Below are 22,422 nucleotides of genomic sequence, written 5' to 3' on the forward strand. Positions count from 1 at the left end.
CCAAAGGACACGAAATGGGAAAGGCCATCAGATATCAATCAAAGACAAGTTTTCAACTGGCCCTGCTAACACGCTACTATTGCCCTGCTTTACCCCACGAAATGCTGTGTAAATAGGTATAGCAGTAGACTGAGGCAGGGTTAAGAGTAGCGCTGATGAGCTGGTGGCCTATATGAGATGCTCAAATATTGAAATAATTTTTGGTCAGTGGGTAAACAACCACTGGCCCAGCCCTAAGTCCTCCCACCCCACCTCTCTGCCTGAGCTGCCCTGGCTTCTCTCTGGAGTCCTAGACCCACCCAGGACCTGGGAATTAACCAGTTAGCCTCTGGCAGAGCAGCAAGCCTTCACCTCCAGCATCTTGATCAGCATGTGTTCTGATCGGTCAGTACCTAGACCATCTAGTAGCTAAATATTTAAAATATTACCCCTGGTTAAAAGTATCCTTTTAGACTCCTGAAGTTAAGTTTTGGCCTTCTGCCTTTTCCTTTCTTCACAGAAGTGTTGGCCCAATTTCTCACAGTTTGAGAAGAGGAATAAACCCAGGGTTGATAGCATATATTTGATTTATGCACATTTTAGCACATTTGCTACTTGTTCCTTGGTTCTGTGTTTTATGATGGTAGTGTCACTGTTTTCCTACACCATAATTTCCTGGTGCACTTCACTGCTCCTTCATCGCACAAGAAACTGTAAGGGTCAGTGATCTTCGGCGCCACCACTTCCATTTCCTCATTACAAAAATTGACCTTCTTTCTGTTGTTTGAAAGGGCTCAGGCCACTGTCATTCAGATTTCAGGACTGTTGAACAGTAATAACAGTATAGGGGGAACAGGCAACTACCGCAGCAGCTGGGCATTGTACTCTCTTCCTGGAATCCATTTTGGATTTCTTAGTCTAGCCAGCAGGTGCTGTTTGCTGCCTTTCTCCAGCATTCTATTTTACAGTAATTCCCTACTTGTCATTAAATCATTTAGTTGTATTTAAGCATTGTGCTCTACTCTGTGAATATTTGCCAAGGTTCTTGTGCTTTTTGGCAATTTCACGTTCATCACTCAACTCAGTGTGCACAACTAGCATCACAGAAAAATAAACTAGTTAGTAATCCCTGTTAAACTCTCGACTGCCTTCTCATTGTCTATGACTTTGGTGATTGTGCATGTGGAAGGGAGACTAACACGAAACATGTTGAGACCAAAAAAAAAAGCACAAATTAAACCCAGACCTCTTGTCTTTTCTTTCTTTTCTTTTTTTAAGATTTTATTTATTTGTCCATGAAAGACACAGAGAGAGAGAGAGAGACAGAGACATAGGCAGAGGGAGAAGCAGGCTCCATGCAGGAAGCCCAATGTGGGACTCGATCCCAGGATTCCAGGATTATGCCCTGGGCCAAAGGCAGACGCTCAACTGCTGAGCCACCCAGGCATCCCTCTTATCTTTTCATATAGGGTGCTTGGTCTAGTCCTTTTTTCTTTTCATATCTACTGTCATCCTGCCCAGTACCACAATCCGTGTGTCTGGTTGCTCTTTGAGGAGGAATTTTATAAATTGGAAGTGGGATATTAGAATAATATTTTCTTGTAAAAACAAGAACTTCTGTTAGGTAAACATTAATCTTAATAGTGCAAATGAGTTTTATGATGGCATCCAGCATGGTCACTTAGATGTATCATTCCATTCAGTCAGAAGGCAACTCACTATTTGTGTTGTTAAAAGAATTGCTTCATTTCTCCCATTCAGGCAAATGAAAATCATAGGTGTATAATTTAATGCTTTTCTTTTAAAAACATGAATTCCTTAGATTTTAGAATTATGGAATCAGGAGCTATGATGTTCCCTGTTTCCATTTTTTAAAAGAAATACTCATTGAGTATCTGCTGAATGACCTGGAGTATGTAGAAGCTAAGGCAGTAGGAGACCAGCTCTCTGCCCTTAAAGGATAGATGATGTTTATGTTTTGCAATCTCTTTTTCTTAAAGAGTAAATTTTAAAATTGATTTTGAATGGAACACATTCCAAGTAGCTTTGGCATTTAATGAAATTAGAGATAATTAAGTATCTACATAGAATATTGTGTATTTAAAAGCCGGCGGATGGTTTCTTCTAGCTAAACAGCAAGGCTATGATACTAAGTGAAATATAATTCAACCAAAAATTAATGTGGAAAGAATTTCTTCTGTACCTTTCTGAGTCTTTAGCCGAAGGCTTAGAAAAATGATTTTCCAACAATCAATTGTAAACTATTTGAAGGTAACTAATTTCATTTCAGGTTCTCTTCATAAAAAATCTTATGGATCTATGGTGAAATAAAACTGAAACTTTTGATCTATGATGTCATAAAGATATTTGAGGTTTTAAAACATAGTCTCCAAGTGTCTAAACATGTTGTATTACTATGTTAGTTCTTTTTTATTTAAAAATATTTAATAACGAGTAATAGAGTTTATGTTAATGGTACCCAGTATAATGATTTGGTAACGATTATTCAAATATCACCTCTAGCCAAGCAAACTCTTTTATATATGCATTTTATACTGCTTGTGTGAGAGTGCATGAGAGCTCAGCTTAGGCAATTCTGAGCACCATTAGCATCTCTTATTTGAAATGGGGCTTTAGAATACAAAAATATAATAATTTCCCTGAGTAAAAAAAAAGAATTAATTATGCAACCTGAGGAGAGAAATAAGGAGCAAGCAGGTGTAACATAGGCTCAGGAGGAGACAGGCACATGTGCAAATGTAACCCAAGCCTCTATGTTATTAAGGAAGAAAAAAGAAGTCATACATTTCATATTTCTAGGAGAGCAGTTCCATTTATCAAGAAAAGGAAATCTAGTATATCTCTGCATCCAGATTTTGTGCTTGGCCTACCTCGAGCCCCAAATGACTTGAAGGAGGGGAATGTGGAATCGCCTGAACAACAATGGGGATATTACGGTTCCCCCAAATGGAGGAATTAACTACATTAAACCAGAGGCACTTTATTTATTTACTTTTAAAAGATTTTATTTATTTATTCATAGGAGACACACAGAGAGAGGCAGAGACATGGGCAGAGAGAGAAACAAGCTCTCTAAGAGGAGCTTAATGTGAGACTCCATCCCAGGACCCCGGGATCATGACCTGAGCCAAAGGCAGACGCTCAACCACTAAGCCACCCAGGTGCCCTAAACGAAAGGCACTTTAAAAGTGGAAATGCAGATTAATTTTTTAAATTTAATTTTTTAAAAAATTTTTTCCTGGCTTGCATGCCCAGAAATTTAAGGTGACAGGAAAAAAGACCTTGGGTTATATTATCAATTCTCTTGACTTAGTAACTTTTGTCTAGAGCTAGAAATAAACTGCAAGAGATATCTTCTATTCTCTTCTTCCACTGGATGGAAAGAGCACCCATCCTGCCATCCACAGAGGAGAGAAAGTTGTCTTATTTTTATGTCCATTATAAAAAAGAACAATAATCTCCAGCCCCACCCTTCTTTTAGGACTGCTAAAAGAAGACATTGTCCAGGGGAAAGAATTTAGTCAGTTTGCTTTCCTACCTAATCAAACAAACTTGAATACTTGGTCCTTCATTTTTGCTAGCTCTGACCAAGAGTATGTATTCATTGCCATAAAACAGTGATTCTCAAGTCTTTGTTAATGTGTAAATTGGAGAGGACAAAAGACCTTCTGCCACCCTGTCCTTTACCGCTATTAAAATAATTCTCTAGTATAGAAAAGAATAGAACTGCCTCTGATGGCTCATGCCCATAAATGAGGTGATTCCTATTTTTGTCAATAATTATGGCAAAATTAGTGGCACAAGGACTATCATAGAAGACAGTCTAGAGTCAAATCATACTTGAACCACCACTATTCCAAAATAAATATTTCCCATTTATAGATTCAACCCCTGGGTCACTGGTACACTGCATGACTTTTGTGGGAAAGCAATGCCACTTTAAATAAAGACATCCCCCTGCAAAACAAACAAAAAATCAGAAATGCTGCCTTCAGATGGATTCATCCAAGCGTAAATACAATTGGAGTAAACACTGATAATTTGAATATTCAGAGAAGGGAAAATGAGCAGATGAACAGAACATTCATGAGTGATTTTTGGGGGGTGCATGTACATCATGTCATCTTATTTAATCACCCCAACAAACTTAATGAATTTCAGACAAGGAGCTGAATGTTCCAGCTATTCAGAATGTTGCCCTCGGAAGTGGCAGTTGAATCTATTTCCGTTTGAATATAATTGCCTCCCCCCCACACCCCATGCTCATAGAGTACCTCTGGTCAAGGGGGCATTGAAATAAGCAGAAAATGCAAGATTGCCATATAAAAGATATCTAGAAAATGACAAAAAAATGAAAAAGTAAAACAATTCTCTTCCTTTCCCACCTTTAAAAAAGGCAAGAATCCCAAGTGTATCCTCATAGAGATGAAGACCCTCTGTTCAAAAACTTGTACATTTGTGAATTTGCTTCCTTTATCATGTGAAAATGGATAAATATTTCTAGCCAATCTAATGTGCGCTGGGGGGAAATACGTACAATCAGTTCTGCCTTTCGGTGCTCTGGTCAGTCTGATGAGGGTAACAAGCACAGGCAGGAGGAATTCCATCATAACGACTGTGAGATAGATCAAAATCATAGAGCCACATGCTTTGGGTGGATGCAGAAAGCACAGCACTGGGGTTGGGATGGGGGGTCTTGTATTCCACTGCGGCATGGCTTCACTGAGTAACATGGGTACCATCATGGCTGTTTGCACACCTCCTTTTAATTCCAACTTCATTCTTCTCTCATTCATTAGTCTTAGGACTATTGCACAAATTGAGGAGCTGTCTGTAAGTGCTTTGAGCCCCTTAGAAGGAATAAATACAAAAAGTGGCATCTTACGACAGAACCCTACTTTGGGAAGGTATGAGAAAGAAGGAGGGATGCTCTACAATTATAATTGCGAGGTCCTAGGAAGTCCATGCTTTCCTTTTATGTGTGAATGGTAAAGGAAAACAGTCTCATTTAAGGGAACACAGCGAAGTGTGTTTGTGGTTTGGATTTAGATTTTCATGAAAAAATGCAAATGAGAAATCCATTATACCAACAGGTCAAAAACACACAATTGCTTTTTCCCTGGTAAACCAGAGCTTAGAATATATCCCTTTTAATTGTTTTGTCCCGAGGGAACTGAGAGCTGAACCGGACCTGAAGCGTCACTGTTCCAAAATAAAAATTTCTCATTAATAGTTTCAACCCTTACTCTAGAGACTTGCTCTCATAGGCCTCTGGGAAACTGTCCAGTTGAGATCTGGAGAAGTCTGAGCTGTTGAGCATATTAATGACATTGCTTTCTCCTCTGAGATGTGAGAGCAGAAACGTGGGCGTCAGCTGAGAATCAGCTTTACTCCTGATGGCACTGGATTGGAGAATGTGCCTTGCCCTCCAAGGCAAAAGAGGCTGCTTCGTACTCTCCTTTCATTCCTACCCAAGTGGGCCCACCAGCAAATCAGTAAACAGGTAAAAACACTGCGGAGTATAGGGCTTTAGTTCACAAAATTCAGATTTCTATCCTGCCAGAATGTGTTGTCCTCGTTTCTCTGCCTTGTCCTCATTTTCACCCCACCTTCAAGGAGAGGCTGCTGACATGTCGGGGAGAATTGGAAAGAGGTGCACACAGGTGGCCCCCACTGCCTTTGGTGATTTCGCTCAGAACTTGCCCGAGGGCAGGCTGTGCCCGGTCTCCTCTGTGCTGCTGGTTAAGCCCTTGGGGACAGGTGTGTTCCACCTACGTTCTCTAGTCTCCCTTGATTGCGAATAAAGCTGCTGTCTTCATCTCTGGCTGCCTTGTCTATCTCCCAAAGGGTTCACAACTTGAAGGAATCAAAACAGTGAGTAACTGGCACTTCCTTTGAAAACTCCAGCAGCCTCCAGGATACACCAAGTACACTTTCCATTGGGCAGAAGAGTTACCAAATCCATCAGGAGGGGGGGAGACATCACAGTTAGCCTCACATCCATTCTTAGACCCCGACACCAATCAAGAGCTCGTCTTTGCTCTAATATGTTGTTTCCCCTCTTGAAAATGCTCTCCACGGATATGCCAAAAGAATTACAGTGAAGGCCCAGCACCTCAGCCCTATGGCTTTCAATCCCCAAAGAAGAGCTGATCTGTTTTAATATGGGCCAGGTTCCAAGTGCCTCCCAGAATCGACTTCACTGTCCTTTACTTTACTTCCCTAGCCTTCATCTTGCCTCTCACCGAATACCATCATTTGCCTGTGTCTCTTGAAGGAGGTAACCAGACACACTGTAGGAAATCTAGAAAACAATCTGGGTCTGGAAGCTGTGACAGGACACACCGTAAGTACAGTTGGCAGCCAGCGCTGAGCTCCCAACTTGCCACAAAGGACATATGAATTCTTTGTGCCTGACACTTTACACAATATGCTCCCTGGCTTTAAGAAAACATTATTTCATGTTCTTGCTCTAATCAGTCTTGTCTGCCAGCCTCGAGAACTGAGAGGTTCATTGTTATATGCAGCTGTCATTTGTTCCATCTCCCCGCTCTCTCTGCCTTCAATATCTTTGTGGTATTTAGTGAAAGTAATTTTCAGTTGGAAATCTTCTGCCCTTTCAGTAAGTGCAAGTATAGCACTTCATCAATGGCCAAAGAATTCTGAGCTATCTGGGATGTATCAGGACAGTTGATAAAACCTCACGGAGCAACCTATGATAGTACATCCCATCATAAATTAAAAAAAAAAAAGGCAGAAAGGGCCTTTGTCAGTGTTTATCTGAAGCGCTTTTATTCTTTGTCCTTGATTTCCTCTTCAGAAAATTGATGCGCCCTTAAATTGAAGCAAGAGGCTTGACAGGTGATGGTTAGTGTGATAACTGCTCAGATTTCATCAGCCAGTGTTTTTCTGGTGGTGCAATTGTCGGAACTTTCAGCTAGATTACCTGTCATCCACTACATCAGATAAAAGAGGCAGAGTTGAAAGATGCAGTTTTGCCACCGTACCTTATAGGAAATGAAAAGTGCAGGTGTGGTAACAGTAGCGGGGAAGAAGTACAATTATTTCCTAATCAGGCTATTTCTTCGAGAAAGTTGGTGCCCAAATTGGCAACCGTTGGGCAAAGCCATCACTAAATTTGCATTGTTAAATTTATGAGGAAGGAAATGAATAGTCAGTCAAGCTGTAGGTAGTGCTACAGGCTCTCCCTTCCTGATCCATTTTATTTGTTCCACAAATTGAAATAGTCGCAGTTTATTTTTAGATACAAGAAAAATGTTCCTATTTTGGATACATCTCAATATGCTGATGTTAAGCTTGTATTTTGATCTGCTGTTAAGCTGTTTGAAACCATGAAGGGAGACATTATTCCACAGAAAGTTTCATAAGAAAAGATTGGGGAAAAGCACATTTTGGAGGACTCGTGCTATATAGTCAGAATAGTTTTGTGACAGTTTCTCCCCCCAGATTTTAAAAGCAACAGAAGGTGACGAATCAAAATAGGAAAGACTGGGTAAATATGTGTTTTTATTTGTGAGATTATATTGTGCACTATTTCCTAAACATCAGATTATACAGAATTAACTAATTCTGTCCCTTTTAATCTGTCACTTCTTCAGAAACAGGTATTTCAATACAGTTGTCCCATGGAAAATGGAAATTTGTTTTTCCCTGAAAAGTAAAAGGTGTACCTTGCTTCTTGATAGGATGAAAGAGAGCTCTACACTGTGATCTTACCACATTAGATAAGGCCCCCTTGAATCCCCACTAGAAAAGACTTATTTTCAGAGTTTCCTACAATTATCTATGATCACTTATTTTCCAGAGTGAAATTTAGCATCCAAATCTGGCTCTCATACAAGGAATAATTGTTTGCTATTGGGACAAAGTAATGATTGTCCATAGCACAGTCACATACACAGTTAGACCTTCCCATTTCAGTTTAATTACACACATTCATCAGAGTAAATCTTACCAGAAAATGTTTAGCCCCACATGAAGCCTCTTATTCTGGTGAGTTTAATATACTTTGTTAAATATCGATTTACTAAGAGCAGTTGATACTTATTTACTGTGTCATTTCTAAAACTTCCCTTCCCATTTTTTTTTATTTGGAGGTAGTTTTCTGTGCTAGAAATAAGGCTAAATTAAGGAGGCCATGTAACACAAAGGCCAAGTGTTTAGAGAAGATTCTGAGATCTTATGTACCAAACTGGAAACACTGTTTACCCCAAGGAAAGTGGTTGGGGAGAGGAGAGAGGCAAATTACTAACTTTTTCTTTATACATCTCTGTAATGTTGGACTCAAATTACCTTTGTAACTAAAAATTAGTAATAAAATAGAAATGTTAAAAAATGTAATCTTAGAAATTGATAGCTTTATTAATTTATTATGTTTATTGAAATAGAGTTGGCACATAATATTACATTAGTTTCAGATAACATAGTGATTTGACAACTCTCTTCCTTATGCTCTGCTACCATCTGTCACTGTACAACACTATTCTAATACCATTGACTATATTCTCTATACGTTTTACGCCTATGACTTATTCATTCCATTGTTGCAAGCCTTTAATTCCTACTCTCCTTCACCTGTTTTGTTCATCCCCCACAGCCCTCCCTTCTGGCAGTTACCAATTTATTCTCTGTATTTATGGGTCTGTTTCTGCTTTTTGTTTGTTCTGTTTTTAAAATTCCACATATAAGTGAATTCATATAGTATCCATCCTTCTCTGTTTGACTTACTTCACTTAGCATTATACCCTCCAGATCTATCCGTGTTGTCATAAATGGCAAGACTTCATTCTTTTTTATGACTAAGTAATATTCCATTGTGTATATACCACATCTTCTTTATCTATTCATCTATCAGTGGACACTTGATTACGTCCATACTGTGGCTATTATAAATAATGATGCAGTAAACACAGGGGTGTATATATCTTTTCGAATTAGTATTTGCATTTTCTTTGGGTAAATACCCACTAATAGAATTACTGGATCATATGGTATTTCCATTTTTAATTTTTTGAGGAACTTCCATACTGTTTTTTTTTAAAGATTTTATTTATTTATTCATGAGAGACACACAAAGAGAGGCAGAGACACAGGCAGAGGGAGAAGCAGGCTCCCTGTGGGGAATCTGATGTGGGACTAGATCCTAGGACCCTAGGATCATGACCTAAGCCAAAGGCAGACGCTCAACCACTGAGCCACCCAGGTGTCCCACTTCCATACTGTTTCCCACAGTGGCTGCACCAATTTACATTCCTACCAGTAGAACACGGGGTTCCCTTTGGTCCATATCCTCATCAACACTTGTTATATCTGGTCTTTTTTATTCTAGCCATTCTGGTAGTTTAGCTTTAAATCCTGGCCCCTCTGCTCTCTAGCTGTGTAATTTAGAGCTAGTAATTTTTTTTCTTTGAGTCTTAGTTTCCTCATTTGCAAAATGGCATTAATAATAATAGCCAAATCATAGAATTATTATGATTGTTAAATATATAATCCATATGAAGTGCTCTGCATATAGAAAGTACCCAATAAATATCAATTCTTTGGAATAAGGAGGCTAGGCTATCTATCACTAATTACATATGAAAAATGTTTCTTGAGTGAAAAATGTGAACTTCTTTAAGTCTGCTTTTTTTCTTTTTTCTTTTTTCCCATTTATAAAATGGGTATATTAGAAGTGATTGTATCTAAGGCCCCTTTACTTCTAACATTTTATTTTTCCATTTAAAGTGTAGTTAGAAGAATGTATGAATGTTGACTTCATACAATAAAACTCAAGCTGGGATCTCAGTCTACTATGTATGTCCTTATTACAACCATTTGGTTGAGTCTATGTCTAGACGAACATTCCTTCAGACAATCACAGTCTAGATGTGACCTAACTGTTGGTTCAGAGCTAGGAGACTTTAGATGATACTCCCCACAGAAAAAGTCTCTGCTTCAATCAGAAAGAACAACTTGCTATCTCTTTCTTGACCACGATCCCTACCTTCATGTCTTTAAAACACAGAGTCACTAACCATTTAAGAAACCTAAAAGATGGGGAGCCTGAGTGGCTCAGTTGATTAAGCATGCAACTCTTGATTTCAGCTCAGGTCATGATCTCAGGGTCCTCAGATTGAGTCATGTCTGGCTCCTTGCTCAGAGTCTGCTTAAGAATTCTCTCTCTCCGTCTGCCCTTTGCTCTGCTTGCCTGCAAAAGCGTACACGCATGCACGTGTGCACACACACACACACACACACTTTCTCTCTCTCAAATGAATAAATAAATCTTTTTTAAAAACCAAACAAACCTAAAAGGCACTCTCCACTCTGAAATCTTGCCTGACTTCTCCAGCCTGTAAGAAAATCTTCCTCCACCAAATTCAAAGTTTCTCATCCTGGCTAGAGACTTGTGAGGTCATGTGGGTCAACATCTCATTATAGCTCATGCCATTTTATCTATAGGGAATTCACTATGTTTTGAAGTAGATTATTCCATGTGTATATTTTGAGATAGATTGTAACTTGTGATTGATTAGCATAAATTATTTGAAAGACTTTCCTCACATTGAACTGTAATCAAGCTTCCTCTAACTTCCACCCTCTTGTCCTGGCTTGTCCTCCTCAAAGCTGTGCATAACCCACCACTCCTTTAGTGAGATGGCCTGCCGAACATTTCAAATTTACTTCATGTCTTCTTTATGCTTACTGTTTCCTAGGTTCATTACCCACTATCTCACTATCCATTGAAAGTGAAATGAGCAGTACATGTTCTTCAGCAAATCCTCAAAAGTCATGGCTGCAGACCTGTCACCATTTGGCCTTTCTTCCCACACACACCTTGATGTGCTCTTAAAACATATTACTGACAGGCAGAGCTCTACTCCAGAAATGCTCTGACAAGTATCAAATATAGTGGGGCAATGATGTCTCTCTCTCTCTCTCTCTCTCTCTCTCTCTCTCACTGAACACTATATTTCCATCTAGGTCTATATATGTTAAGTTTATTTTACTTTGCCAGCATTTTCCAAATTGCTGCCCATAGAAATCTTATTGTTTAAAAAAAAAAGAGAGAGAGAGAAAAGCTAATTTGGCCTGAGTTTTAGTGAACCCATTTTTTTTCTTATTAATCATCACTTTCTTTTTTATGCATGGACAATGATCTGTTTAATGATTTATTTTCAAATATTTTCTTGCTGAAGCAATTAGACATCCAAAAACAGAAAAAAAAAGAATCTTGATCTAATTCTCACAACTTTTACAAAAGTTGACTCAAAACATCTTTACATAGACTTAAATATAAAATACAAAGCTATAAAACTTATAGGAAACCATGACAACATCATAGGAAAAAATATCTCTGGGACCTGGGACTGAGAAAGGGGTTCTTAGACTTGACACCAAAAGCATGATCCAAAAAAGAAAAAAATAACAAATTGGACCTTATCAGGATTTAAAACTTTTGCTCTGTGGAAGTCCCTGTGATGTGGATGAAAAGATAAGCTGCAGACTGAGAGAAACCATTTGCAAACCATATAACTGACAAGTGCTTGTATCTAAAGTATATCAGGAAATCTCAAAACTCAACAAGGATAAATGAACAAAGACAATTAAAAAATGACTGTAAGACATGAAGTGACATGAATTTCACCAGAAAAGATATATAGATAGAAAATAAGCACATGGAAAATGTTCAACACAATCAGCCATTTGAGAAACGCAAATTAAAACTACAGGGAGATATTACTCTGTGTCTATAAGAATGGCTAAAATAAAAAATAATGATAACCATAAAAGCTGGTGAGGATGTGAAGAAACTGATTCAGTCACACGTTTGCAATGGGAATGTAAAATGGTACAGCTACTCTAGAAAAAGTATAACAATTTCTTAAAAACCTAAACAAGTGCTTATCATAGGAGTTGACAACTACAGTCTTGGGAATTTATCCCAGAGAAATGAAAATTTGTTTATACTAAAACCTTCATATGAATATTCATAGTAGTTTTATTTATAGCTGAATCTAGAAGAAAATCAAGTATCCTACAGCGAATGAATAAACACTCTGTGGTATGTCTGTACTATGAAATACTACTTAGCAATGAAAAGTAACTATTGATACTGGGTTTTTTTGAAGTGTATTGTGGCCATATCACAGAGTTTGGGTCAATGGGATAACAACACATATATCCTGTAAAGGCAGAAATATGCCTTTTAACCTTCCTGCTGGCTGGATTGTTAATGTGATGGCTGGAGCTCGAACTAACATCTTGGACCATGTAGTTTAAGCCATGCGTAGAGAATAATAGAGCTCTAAGATAGAGGAAACCTGGGACCCTGATGATGATGGAACTACCGTACTAACCCTGGACTACTCTTGAATCTCTTATTTGAGAGCGTAATAGCCAATATGGGTAAATCATCTTTATTTTGTATTTTCTATTTCTTGCAGAAGAATCCAAACATAGCAGATATAAGATGCATATACAAGGAACAGAAACAAGAGCAGTATGACTAGAAGATAGTAGCAGGGAGAGGATTGTAGAAGATGAAGTCAGGATAGTGACCAAGCCATATAACAAGTAGAGTTTTATTTAAAGTGCGATGGAAAGCCATTTTGGGAAGCCATGTTTTGAGAAGGAGGGTACATGATCTGATTTACATTTTAAACATTTACTTTGCTGCCATGTGGCAAGTGTGAAGCATGGAGTCTAGTTATAAGGCTGTTGACATATTCTAGGCAAGAGAGAATGAGGGAAGTCCATAGATTTGGGATATCTTTTAGAAACAGTTAACCAGGCTTGCTGCAGGATTAGATTAGAGTGTTAAGATGCCAGAGCAGTAAAAATAACTTCTAGATGTGGGCAGGTGAATAGATGGTGATGGGGAGAGGATTCTGTTTGGGATGTATTAAGCTTGAGTAGGGCTTTTTTGATCTCCAGGAAGAGATGTCAGATTAGCATTCGGACATCGAAGAGAGAGGTCAGATACAGATTAGGAGCCACTGACACAAAGCTGGACCAATTCATGGTGGGACCATGTATAGTGAAAAAAAAGAAGGAGTCCTAGAGCACAATCTTGAGGCATAGAAACAAAATGGAGGGTCCCAAGAACTAGATGTGGGAGTACAAGAGAGAGTGATCAGGGAAGCTTCCTCGAGAAAGGCCTATGGCAAGACATGCAGGGTGGATGGGGAGAAGTCAGGCCAGTGAGCATAGGGTAGAATGAAAGCATCTCAGGCACAGAAAATAACACATGCAAGCACACAAAACCATTCAAGGAACTGACTGCAAGAAGTTCATTACTGATAGAGCAAAGGGTATGGTGAGGGAAGTATGAGTAGGAGGGGGGTGAAGGTGGCTGCTCAAGTAAAAGATAGAGATGGAGAGATGAACAAGATTCAGATTTTGGTGGGAATAGTAAGGAGATGGAGAGATGAACAAGATTCAGATTTTGGTGGGAATAATAAGGAATTTGAGCATTCATCCTAAAGGTAATGGGGAACCATTAAAAAATTTTTTAAAAGATTTTATTAAGTAATCTCTACACCCAATATGGGGCTTGAACTCATTGCCCCAAGATCAAGTGTCACATGCTCTATAGACTGAACCAGCCAGGCACTGTGGGAACCACTAAAATGTTTAAGCAAGGGTAATTAAATCTAAAGAACCTAAGTAGATAATAGTAAAGAACATGGGCTCTCGAGCCAGACTACTTGGATTTAAATTTCAGATCCACTGCTTTGTAGGGACAGGACCTTGAGATGTTACACAGACACTTGCCTTTGGTTTTGTTTCTTTACTTATAAAATGGGGATAATAATAGAACCTATTGTATAGGATTCTGTAGGGTTTAAATGGGTGTAAAGTGCTTAGACCGTGCCCAATATAGTTAACTACTTTTATTAGATTTGAATAACTAGGGGGAAAAGTGAGGCCAAGTTGCAATATTCAAATGGAAAGTAGTAATGACCTACAAGGGGACAATGGAAATAGGTCCCCGCGAAAGTGAATTGTTCAAAAAAATATGGAGAAATTAGCATTGGTAGCCCTTTGCAGTTGAGTGAATGAGTCTGGGTGAGAAAGAAGTCAAGATGACATGCAGATTGATTGATGACTGGGGCAACTGGCAAGAATGTCATGTTGTTCTCTAAGAAAGGAAGCTAGAGCAGCAGGTTTAGAGGAGCCAAGGATGAATTCAGTAGAGACATGTTGAATTTAAGGGGCCTGTGAGTCATCAGAGCAGAAAGGTCCAAAGGTATCTGGAATTTAGGAGACAGCTCTGAGCTAGAGTTCCACTTAGATATCATTTGAAAATAGACTTGATAATATGGGTGGAAATTGAATTCAGGGCAGTAGAGAAGACTATTAAGTAAGAACGTGAGAAGAAAAGAGGATCACAGCCCAAACCCATTAGATCTCAGGACACATTGTTTGGTGGTAGATGCAGGGGTGAGCAGCAGTTTGTAAAACATATGGTAAGTCTACTGCTGCTTCTTGCAAGGTCGTTTTTGCTTGATAGATCTTAAGATGCTTTTGTTCTTTAATTCAGTGAGTATTTACTGTATACTTAATTTGTGCCAGGTGCCCCCTTCCTTCATGAACTTTTATTCTGGTAGGAATAGACAAAGTAATTTGGCACTCTATGAAGTATATTAAAAGCTATTATGTACTATGAAGAAAAATAAAGCAAGGAAAGTAGATAGAGAATGCCAGATCAGGGTTCAAGGGCAGCTTACAGGAAAAGTACTGTCTATGACTTGAATGAGGTGAGGGAATCATAGAGTTAGCAATGGAAAGAATATTCCAGGCAGAAGAGACAAATGCAAAGGCTCTAGAGTGTTGGAGTATATATAGAGTGTTGGAACAATAGCCAGGAAGACAACATGGAAGGGGGAAAAAGTCTTTAGGGGAAGAATAATAAGAGAGGAGGTCAGAGAAGTGATGAGGAACCATTATGTGGGGCCACACTGACCATTGTAACATTGATGTATATGCTGTAAAAATCGGATTCCATTGGCCGGGGGCAGTGGCTAAGAGTTTATCCAGAGGAAACACATGATCTGACATACTTTTAAACAAGATTACTCTAGCTGCCAAATGCAGACTAGAAATATTGGGAGTGGAGTATGAGAGAAGGGAGAACTTGAGTGGTTACACTCTGGTTCATGGCACACTTTCATCTTTGATCCATGTAAAGCCACTTACTTGCTTTATTTACTTATACGCCTATTTCCTTCCTCATTCCTCTCTTTCCAGGTACCTCTAATGTAACATCCCTGGATATCTTCCTGCCTCCCTCCCTTCCTTCTTCAAACATTGTACACTTAGTAAGAGGCAGCAGTTGGTGTTCAGAGTCTGAGCTCCAAAGATGAACAGCAAGCCAACAGTTCAATGGAGTGACAGGCAAATGATAGCACCAAAATGCGCAATATGCTTCCATTTGGAAGTTTGTATGATGTGTTTTGGGAACATAGCTGACAGAGCCTTTAATTGCTGTAGAGAATAGAGTAATGGTGAGGGGTGCTTCACAGTGGAGATTATGTTATTGATACAAAAAATTCTCTCATGGTCTTTTATTTATTACATTTTTACACTGTTCATTTTATTGGACAGCAAAGATAAACTGTCTACATGCCATTCCTAGAACATGAAATTGTTCTTGAAAAAATACTATATATTCAAAAACCTAATACATTCATGTGATAAAAATTCAAACAGTACAGAGGAAACTCAGTGAAAAGTCTATCTCCTTTTCATATAATGTCACAGTTTCTCTTCCCAGAGGCAACTACTCTCATCATTTCTTGTTTACATATGTACATAATATCCTCTCCCCAACCTGATAATTACAGAAGCATTTTCTGCTCCTCATTTCTTTGGAACTGTGATAATTTATCTGGGTCTTAGCAGACAAACAATGTTTGCTAGACAGAAAAGAGCAAGGTGGACATTCCATGCAGAGTGAACAGCCTGTGCAAAGGCATAAATGTAACTGGGATGCTCCATTGTTGAAGACTTGGGAATGGAAGAGTACTTTTGAATGCTAGAGCATGGATGGTTGGAAAAAAAAAAACAAGAAAGCTCTCTCTAGTTAAATCCAAAGTGAGTGTATACACCAGTGAAACAGAAAGCTGTATATATAAGGAACTTAGCATTGGCCAAAGGTGGAATCTCAGATTGGTGGGAGAAAAGATATATTATTCAATAAATAAAGCTGGACAATGGTAAGGCCATCCAAAAAAGTTAAGTATAATTCCTTCTTTTTATCCTACTCTAATACTATCTCCAAAAATTTCAAAGATTTAAAAAATGAGGCCATAATAGTAGGAGAGGATTACATGAGAGAACCCTTATGACTTTGGACTGAGAAAGACCTTTATAATTATGACTAAAGTCTAAAGACTGTAACAAAAACACTCAATAAATTTATAGAAGAATAAATTTTAAACTTCTGAATGGAAACAAAACAATAAGCAAATTCAGAGAAAAATAACAAAACAGGAAAATGATTGCATGGCATCCAAATAGCTAATTGCCTTAATATGAAAAAAGATTCCTATAAGTGATTAAAACCCCAACAGGAAAATAAGCAAAGGATTGGAACAGCATTTTATAGAAAAGGAATAGCCCTTAAATATGAAAAAATGCACAGCCTCACTCAATATAAAAGAAAAGCAAAGTAAAACCACACCAAGATACCACAATTTTACCAGAGTGTGTAATCAAAATTCCAGATTTTCCAAAATGCAGAAATTTACTAACATTTTGTTTTCAAGGCTGTGGGGAAACAGGCCATTTCATACTTTGCTGATAGTGTAAATTGATGTAGCATCTCTGGAAGGAACTTTGGCATTATCTTTCAAAGTAACAAAAGTGTATGTCCTTTGATTTAGCAATCCTGCTTCTAGGGGTTTTTCCTACTTACTGATAAACGTGCACACATGCAAAGTCACATATGTTCAAGGTTATGTACTACAGCATTGTTTTTCATAGCAAAAGACTGTGTCAACCCAAATATCTACCACTAGGGGATTGTTTGAGTTTAACCATGGTCTATCTATGCAATTGAATAAATAAATTGAGCAGTCTCTCTGTTTATCAATATAGATAGAGTTCTAAGATATATGAAGAAAAAAAGTGCAATGTGCCAAACAGTGCATATAATATGCTACCTTTTATTCTGGGAGAGAAAATGGAGAAGTATATTTGTCTTGCATAAAACATTATTTATACAAATAATTATACAAAGAAACTAATAAAACTGTACTGTTTGGAAGATTGTAGGAACTGCCAAAGGGAGACAGCAGTAGAAGCAAATGCTTTTACCATGTATGTCTTAACATTTGTTGATTTTTAAATTATGAAGATATATTAGCCATCCAAGAATTTTTTCAAAGGGTCTACCCACCTCATTTAGCATGGTGATTAACATATTTCAGCCATTGGGGATTTGCATTTACTTGGTTCTTTTTTTTGTTTGTTTTTTGTTTTGTTTGTTTGTTTTTTTACCAGTGGTTAACTTTGTAAACTTTAGTCCTGGAGTAAAATCACTAAGAAAGCCTCTGCCATATCATGTTTCATGCATTGTAATCCAAATAGGATTGGAAATTACAGGAGGAATGGCATTTTTGATGTGCTCTTTGCACTATGGTCAATGCTTTTTGGTAACCTGACCCTTGCTGGGGTAGAGGGAAAGTTCCAGGACATAAAAATGATTGAGATCCTATTCAGGGTCAACATGTTTTTGCTTTAAAAATGGTGAAAAGTATTCCTAGAAAACGTACAGGGAAATAACATTGAAAGTGGATTGGAAAAGAGAAGTAAAGAGAAAGGGAAACTTGAAGGAAGTCAGATGGTAGAGATGCCAGAATTAGCACCCATATGTAAAATCAACACCCACATGCAGAGAGACAGGTTCCAGGAAAGTCCAAAGAAACTATCTACTCAAAGGCTAATGGAGAAGAAAAGGCAGATAACTCATAATCAGGGAAATGCATATAACATGAGACTGTTAACATGGATTTGTCTAGAGGTCATGACTGAGAAATATCCCAAAGATTCCCAAGAGGTAGAGCAGAAGCCTTAAAGCCACAATATTGAGAGGTCCTCATTTTATAGTAAAGGAAGACAAGACCTTGCACTGTGAAGAGATCAATCTAGGATTACAAAAAACATGTCTGAGATTTCCAGTCTAGCGTCTTGTTATGTTTTGTTTTGTTCATTACTTGCTTGTTTATTTTCATGTAGTATCTCTTTCTAATTCTCCATTTTATTTCATTTGGAAGTTCTCATTTAGCATGAGTAATCATTGTTGACTATTTCTACAAAACAGGAGGAGGGTAGGGAAGAGGGGGTGGGGAGAGAGATTAATTTTGTAAGTGAAAGTAAAATGATACCAGCAAGTAATGGGCATGCATATGAAATAAACATACACAAAAAATATTATTTGTGCTGAAGTAGGCCCAAAGAAGCTTGTTCTGAGAAACAAAGTTCAAAAGTTGTGTGACCATGGCTCTACTATTCTCATTGCAAGGCTTTTCTGTAAAATGGTGCCAAGAGATTTTTAAAAAATCATCTCTTATTGTCTATAAGCCATAAAGGAAAGAATTCTCCCTTAGGGTCTTTATTTTTCTTTTATTTTGATTCCAGCATAGTTAACATACAGTGTTATAGATCCTCAGAAACTCTAGGTCTATAATATATTATATATACTCTACTGCAGGCATCTTACCAAAAAAGAAAAAAGTAACCGCACAAAACATAACAAAACAAAAAACTCTTCCAGAATATTCCTCAATATATTCCTTTTTTTTTTCTCAATATATTCTTTTTTAAGGCAGAGTTCTTCCCCCAAATTGCTATTTAATCAGTTTATTCTTCTTATGTGTTTTTCTCTGTGGTGGACTAGGAAGCGTTTAATATTTTACTCCAGAAACAGGAGAACATTAGTAAACTCTTTCCTCCTCACACTTAGTACAAAAATATGTTCTTCGGGCACCTGGGTGGCTTAGTTTGTTGAGCTTCCGACTCTTGGTTTTGGCTCAGGTTGTGATCTCAAGGTCATGATCTCAGGGTCATGGAATTGAACCTGTGTGAATTGAACCAGTTCTGTGTTTCTCCCTCTCCCTCTGCTCCCCCCACAGCTTGTGCACTTTCTGTCTCTCTCTAAGATAAATGGATAAAATCTTTAAAAAGAATATGTTCTCTCTCCCAGCTCTTGGACCCACATCACACCAAGGTTTACAACAAAGATATTCTTAACCTTCATGTGTGACTTAACAGTAAAATTGATTCCTCCAATGTAGACCATTCTATTTTGGACTTAACTCTCAGAAAAACCAAGCAAACAAAAACCAAAAGATGTACTCATCATGGAAGAACAGGAATTCTCACTTGTCATTCAAGAAAATATTTAACACTCTGTACTTTTGTTCTTTTTTTAAAGAAAAGATTTTATTTATTCATGAGAGACACACACAGAGAGAGGCAGAGACATAGGTAGAGAGAGAAGCAGGCTCTGTGCAGGGGGCCCAATGTGGGACTTGATCCTGGGACTCCAGGATCACGCCCTGGGCTGAAGGCAGGCGCTCAATCACTGAGCCACCCAGGCATCCCTATACTTTTGTTCTAAACTAAATAACTTCCAAATATTCCCAAGAATCCAGGTAGTTAGGAATGATCACTTTAGAGTTTAAAGACAGAATTCGCTCCTGTTCTTTTCCTCAAAGAAGATCATGGTCTAAGATAATATGGAAATTGTAAAGAAAGAAAGAAAAAAACACCCCCCACCCCTTGCTACCTTTTGGAAATGTAGAAAATCAGCTAAATACACTAGTAGTGAAAGTTCTCATTTTATACTCATATTCTGATTTAAAATATAGTCCTTCCCAAGTGTGTACCATCTACTTTTTTGTTTCGTTTTGTTTTTTATAGGCTTACGAGGACAATCTGATAACTTCAGGTTGATCTTCTATAAGCCCTCTCCCTATGGGAAAATGTAATAAGGGTGGTGGATTTTCATGGTCTTTGATGACATTATAAAATTACCCTTTTGTTTTTATAAACAGAGAAACACATACAACTAGAATCTCCTGCCATTTGATCTCTTAGGATCCATTTTGCATGGTTCCTAAGCTTAACAATAGCTACTTGAACTCTCTAAGTGATGCAGTGGATACTGCATATAATTATGTACTTATTGAGCCTTAGAAACCTTCCATACCTTCAGGGATTTTAATAACATTTAAAACACAAGACAGTCCATTTCAAGAGCTGTCTGGTAAGTAGGTGTTCTGGATTTAGCATATTCCCCTATGCCCACAACCTTAATCCACAGTCCTAACACTTTCTATATTCTATCCTTAGTACTATGCTTATGACAAGGCTCCAAGAGTTAATGACTATGTTTATGGGCAGGGCTTCAGTTCTAAAATTTCGGAGTCAAAGAACAATGCCAGAGAAGAAGTGATACAAGATAGACTAGGATTTCCAAAGTTCTAATTACCTTCATGCCATTAATTCAAGAAAATTTATAATGGCATTTACCAGATAGTAGGAGCCTACTATACACTGAGAGCATCTAATCTCAGAATAACCCTGTGAAGTTGGTACTCCTTCCATTTTACATGAGGGAAATAGGGTTCAGAGAGACTAGGTAAATTCTCCAAAATAACAACAACAGCAAAACACACAAAAAACTCAACTAGTAACTATAAGAATTAGGATTTGAGATTGCATTTACCAAAGTACAAACTCCTGCTCTTTCTACTTTTGCCATAGCTGTGATATAAAGCTTAAGGCTGGACAGCCCGGGTGGCTCAGCGGTTTAGCGCCTGCCTTCATCCCAGGGCGTGACCCTGGAGACTCTGGATCGAGTCCCGCCTAGGGCTCCCTGCATGGAGCCTGCTTCTCCCTCCGCCTATACTTCTGCCTCTCTCTCTCTGTCTCCTCTCTGTGTATTCTCACAAATAAATAATAAAATCTTAAAAAAAAAAAAAAGCTTAAGGCTTCTTTATTTCTAAGGGATCTTTATGATCCTTGGTTCTAGTTCAAGTCATGCAAATTTCTTTCTTTTCTTTTTTTTTTAAGATTTTATTTATTTATTCATGAGAGACACACACAGAGAGAGGCAGAGATATAGGCAGAGGGAGAAGCAGACTCCATGCAGACAGCCCGATGTAGGACTCAATCCCAGGACTCCAGGATCACTACCTGAGCCGAAGGCAGACGCTAGACAGCTGAGCCACCCAGGGATCCCCTCCTTTCAAGAGTACTTTCAAAAAAGATGAAATCATATTAAATACACTTTAGAGTCAATGTACTTTATCTCACTCTATTAAAATAGTATTAGGAATATGGGGCACCTGAGTGTCTCATTCGATTGAGCATCTGACTCTTGTTTTTTAAATCAGGTCATGATTTCAGAGTTATGAGATTGAGCCCTGTGTTGGGTGCGGAGTTTGCTTGAGATTCTTTCACTGTTTCCCTCTGCCCCTCCCTCCATTCATACTCTCTGTCTCATAAATAAATAAATAAATAAATAAATAAATAAATAAATAAATAAAATTTATCTTTTAAGAAATGAAATCATATTAGGAATAGAAGATTGAGTAGAAGTCATAGTATTACATTAGCTGGAATATCATATTTCTCAGTGATTATGTGTAAATGGAAGTTCCATTACAGCCACCAATCCATCTACCTATGCCTCAAACCACCTATCATTGCATCCATCCATCCATTTAACTAACTGAGAACTACTATTGATCTATTGCTACTCCAGACACTGGTCAGAGCTTTCTCTTGCTCTCAAAGATTGTATTCTAGATTAACATTGTCTAATAGAACTTTCTGTGAGATATGTTCTCTATCTGTGCTATTGAGACCAACTAAGGAATGGAATTTGCAATTTTTAAAAATTTTAATTAATTTAAATAGCCATATGTGGCTACTGGTTACTGTATTGGACTTCACAGTTCTAGAGGGTTTGAGGATTTGGGGAAACAGAAAATAAACAAATAAGCAAATTAATTTTTTTATTTTGATGAGTGCTATGGAAAAATAAGCAGGATATATGGGATGGTTGAGTGACAATATTAATTAGGATTTTCAGGGAAGTTTTCACTGAATAGGTTCCATTTATTTATCTTTTAAAGATTTTTTTTTATTCATTCATTTGAGAGAGAGAGAGAGCACAAAAGCAGGGGGAAGGGTATAGGGTGAGGGAGAAGCAGACTCCCCACTGAGCAGGGAGCCTGACATGGACATGGGGCTCAATCTCTGAACCTTAGGGTCACAATGTGAGCTGAAGGCAGACCCCAACCATCTGAGCCATGCAGGCACCCCTGAATAGTTTCCATTAAACTGACACCTGAGTGAAGATAAGGAGTCAGACACGCCAAGAGGAGGGGAAAGGACATTCTA

General features: G+C 38.1%; 1 long non-coding RNA gene across 1 annotated transcript in view; it reads left to right on the top strand.

Moving 5' to 3' along the window:
• The first annotated feature begins 5,609 nt into the window (after positions 1 to 5,609).
• The window catches only part of LOC125752476 (uncharacterized), a 28,462-nt gene continuing 11,649 nt past the window's right edge, over positions 5,610 to 22,422 (top strand). Inside the window, exon 1 of the long non-coding RNA XR_007402044.1 lies at positions 5,610 to 6,346. This is a non-coding gene — a long non-coding RNA (uncharacterized LOC125752476). The remainder of the gene's footprint in view (positions 6,347 to 22,422) is intronic.

Source organism: Canis lupus, chromosome 14, assembly GCF_003254725.2.
Source record: "Canis lupus dingo isolate Sandy chromosome 14, ASM325472v2, whole genome shotgun sequence".
In the NCBI taxonomy this organism is placed as follows: Eukaryota; Metazoa; Chordata; class Mammalia; order Carnivora; family Canidae; genus Canis; species Canis lupus.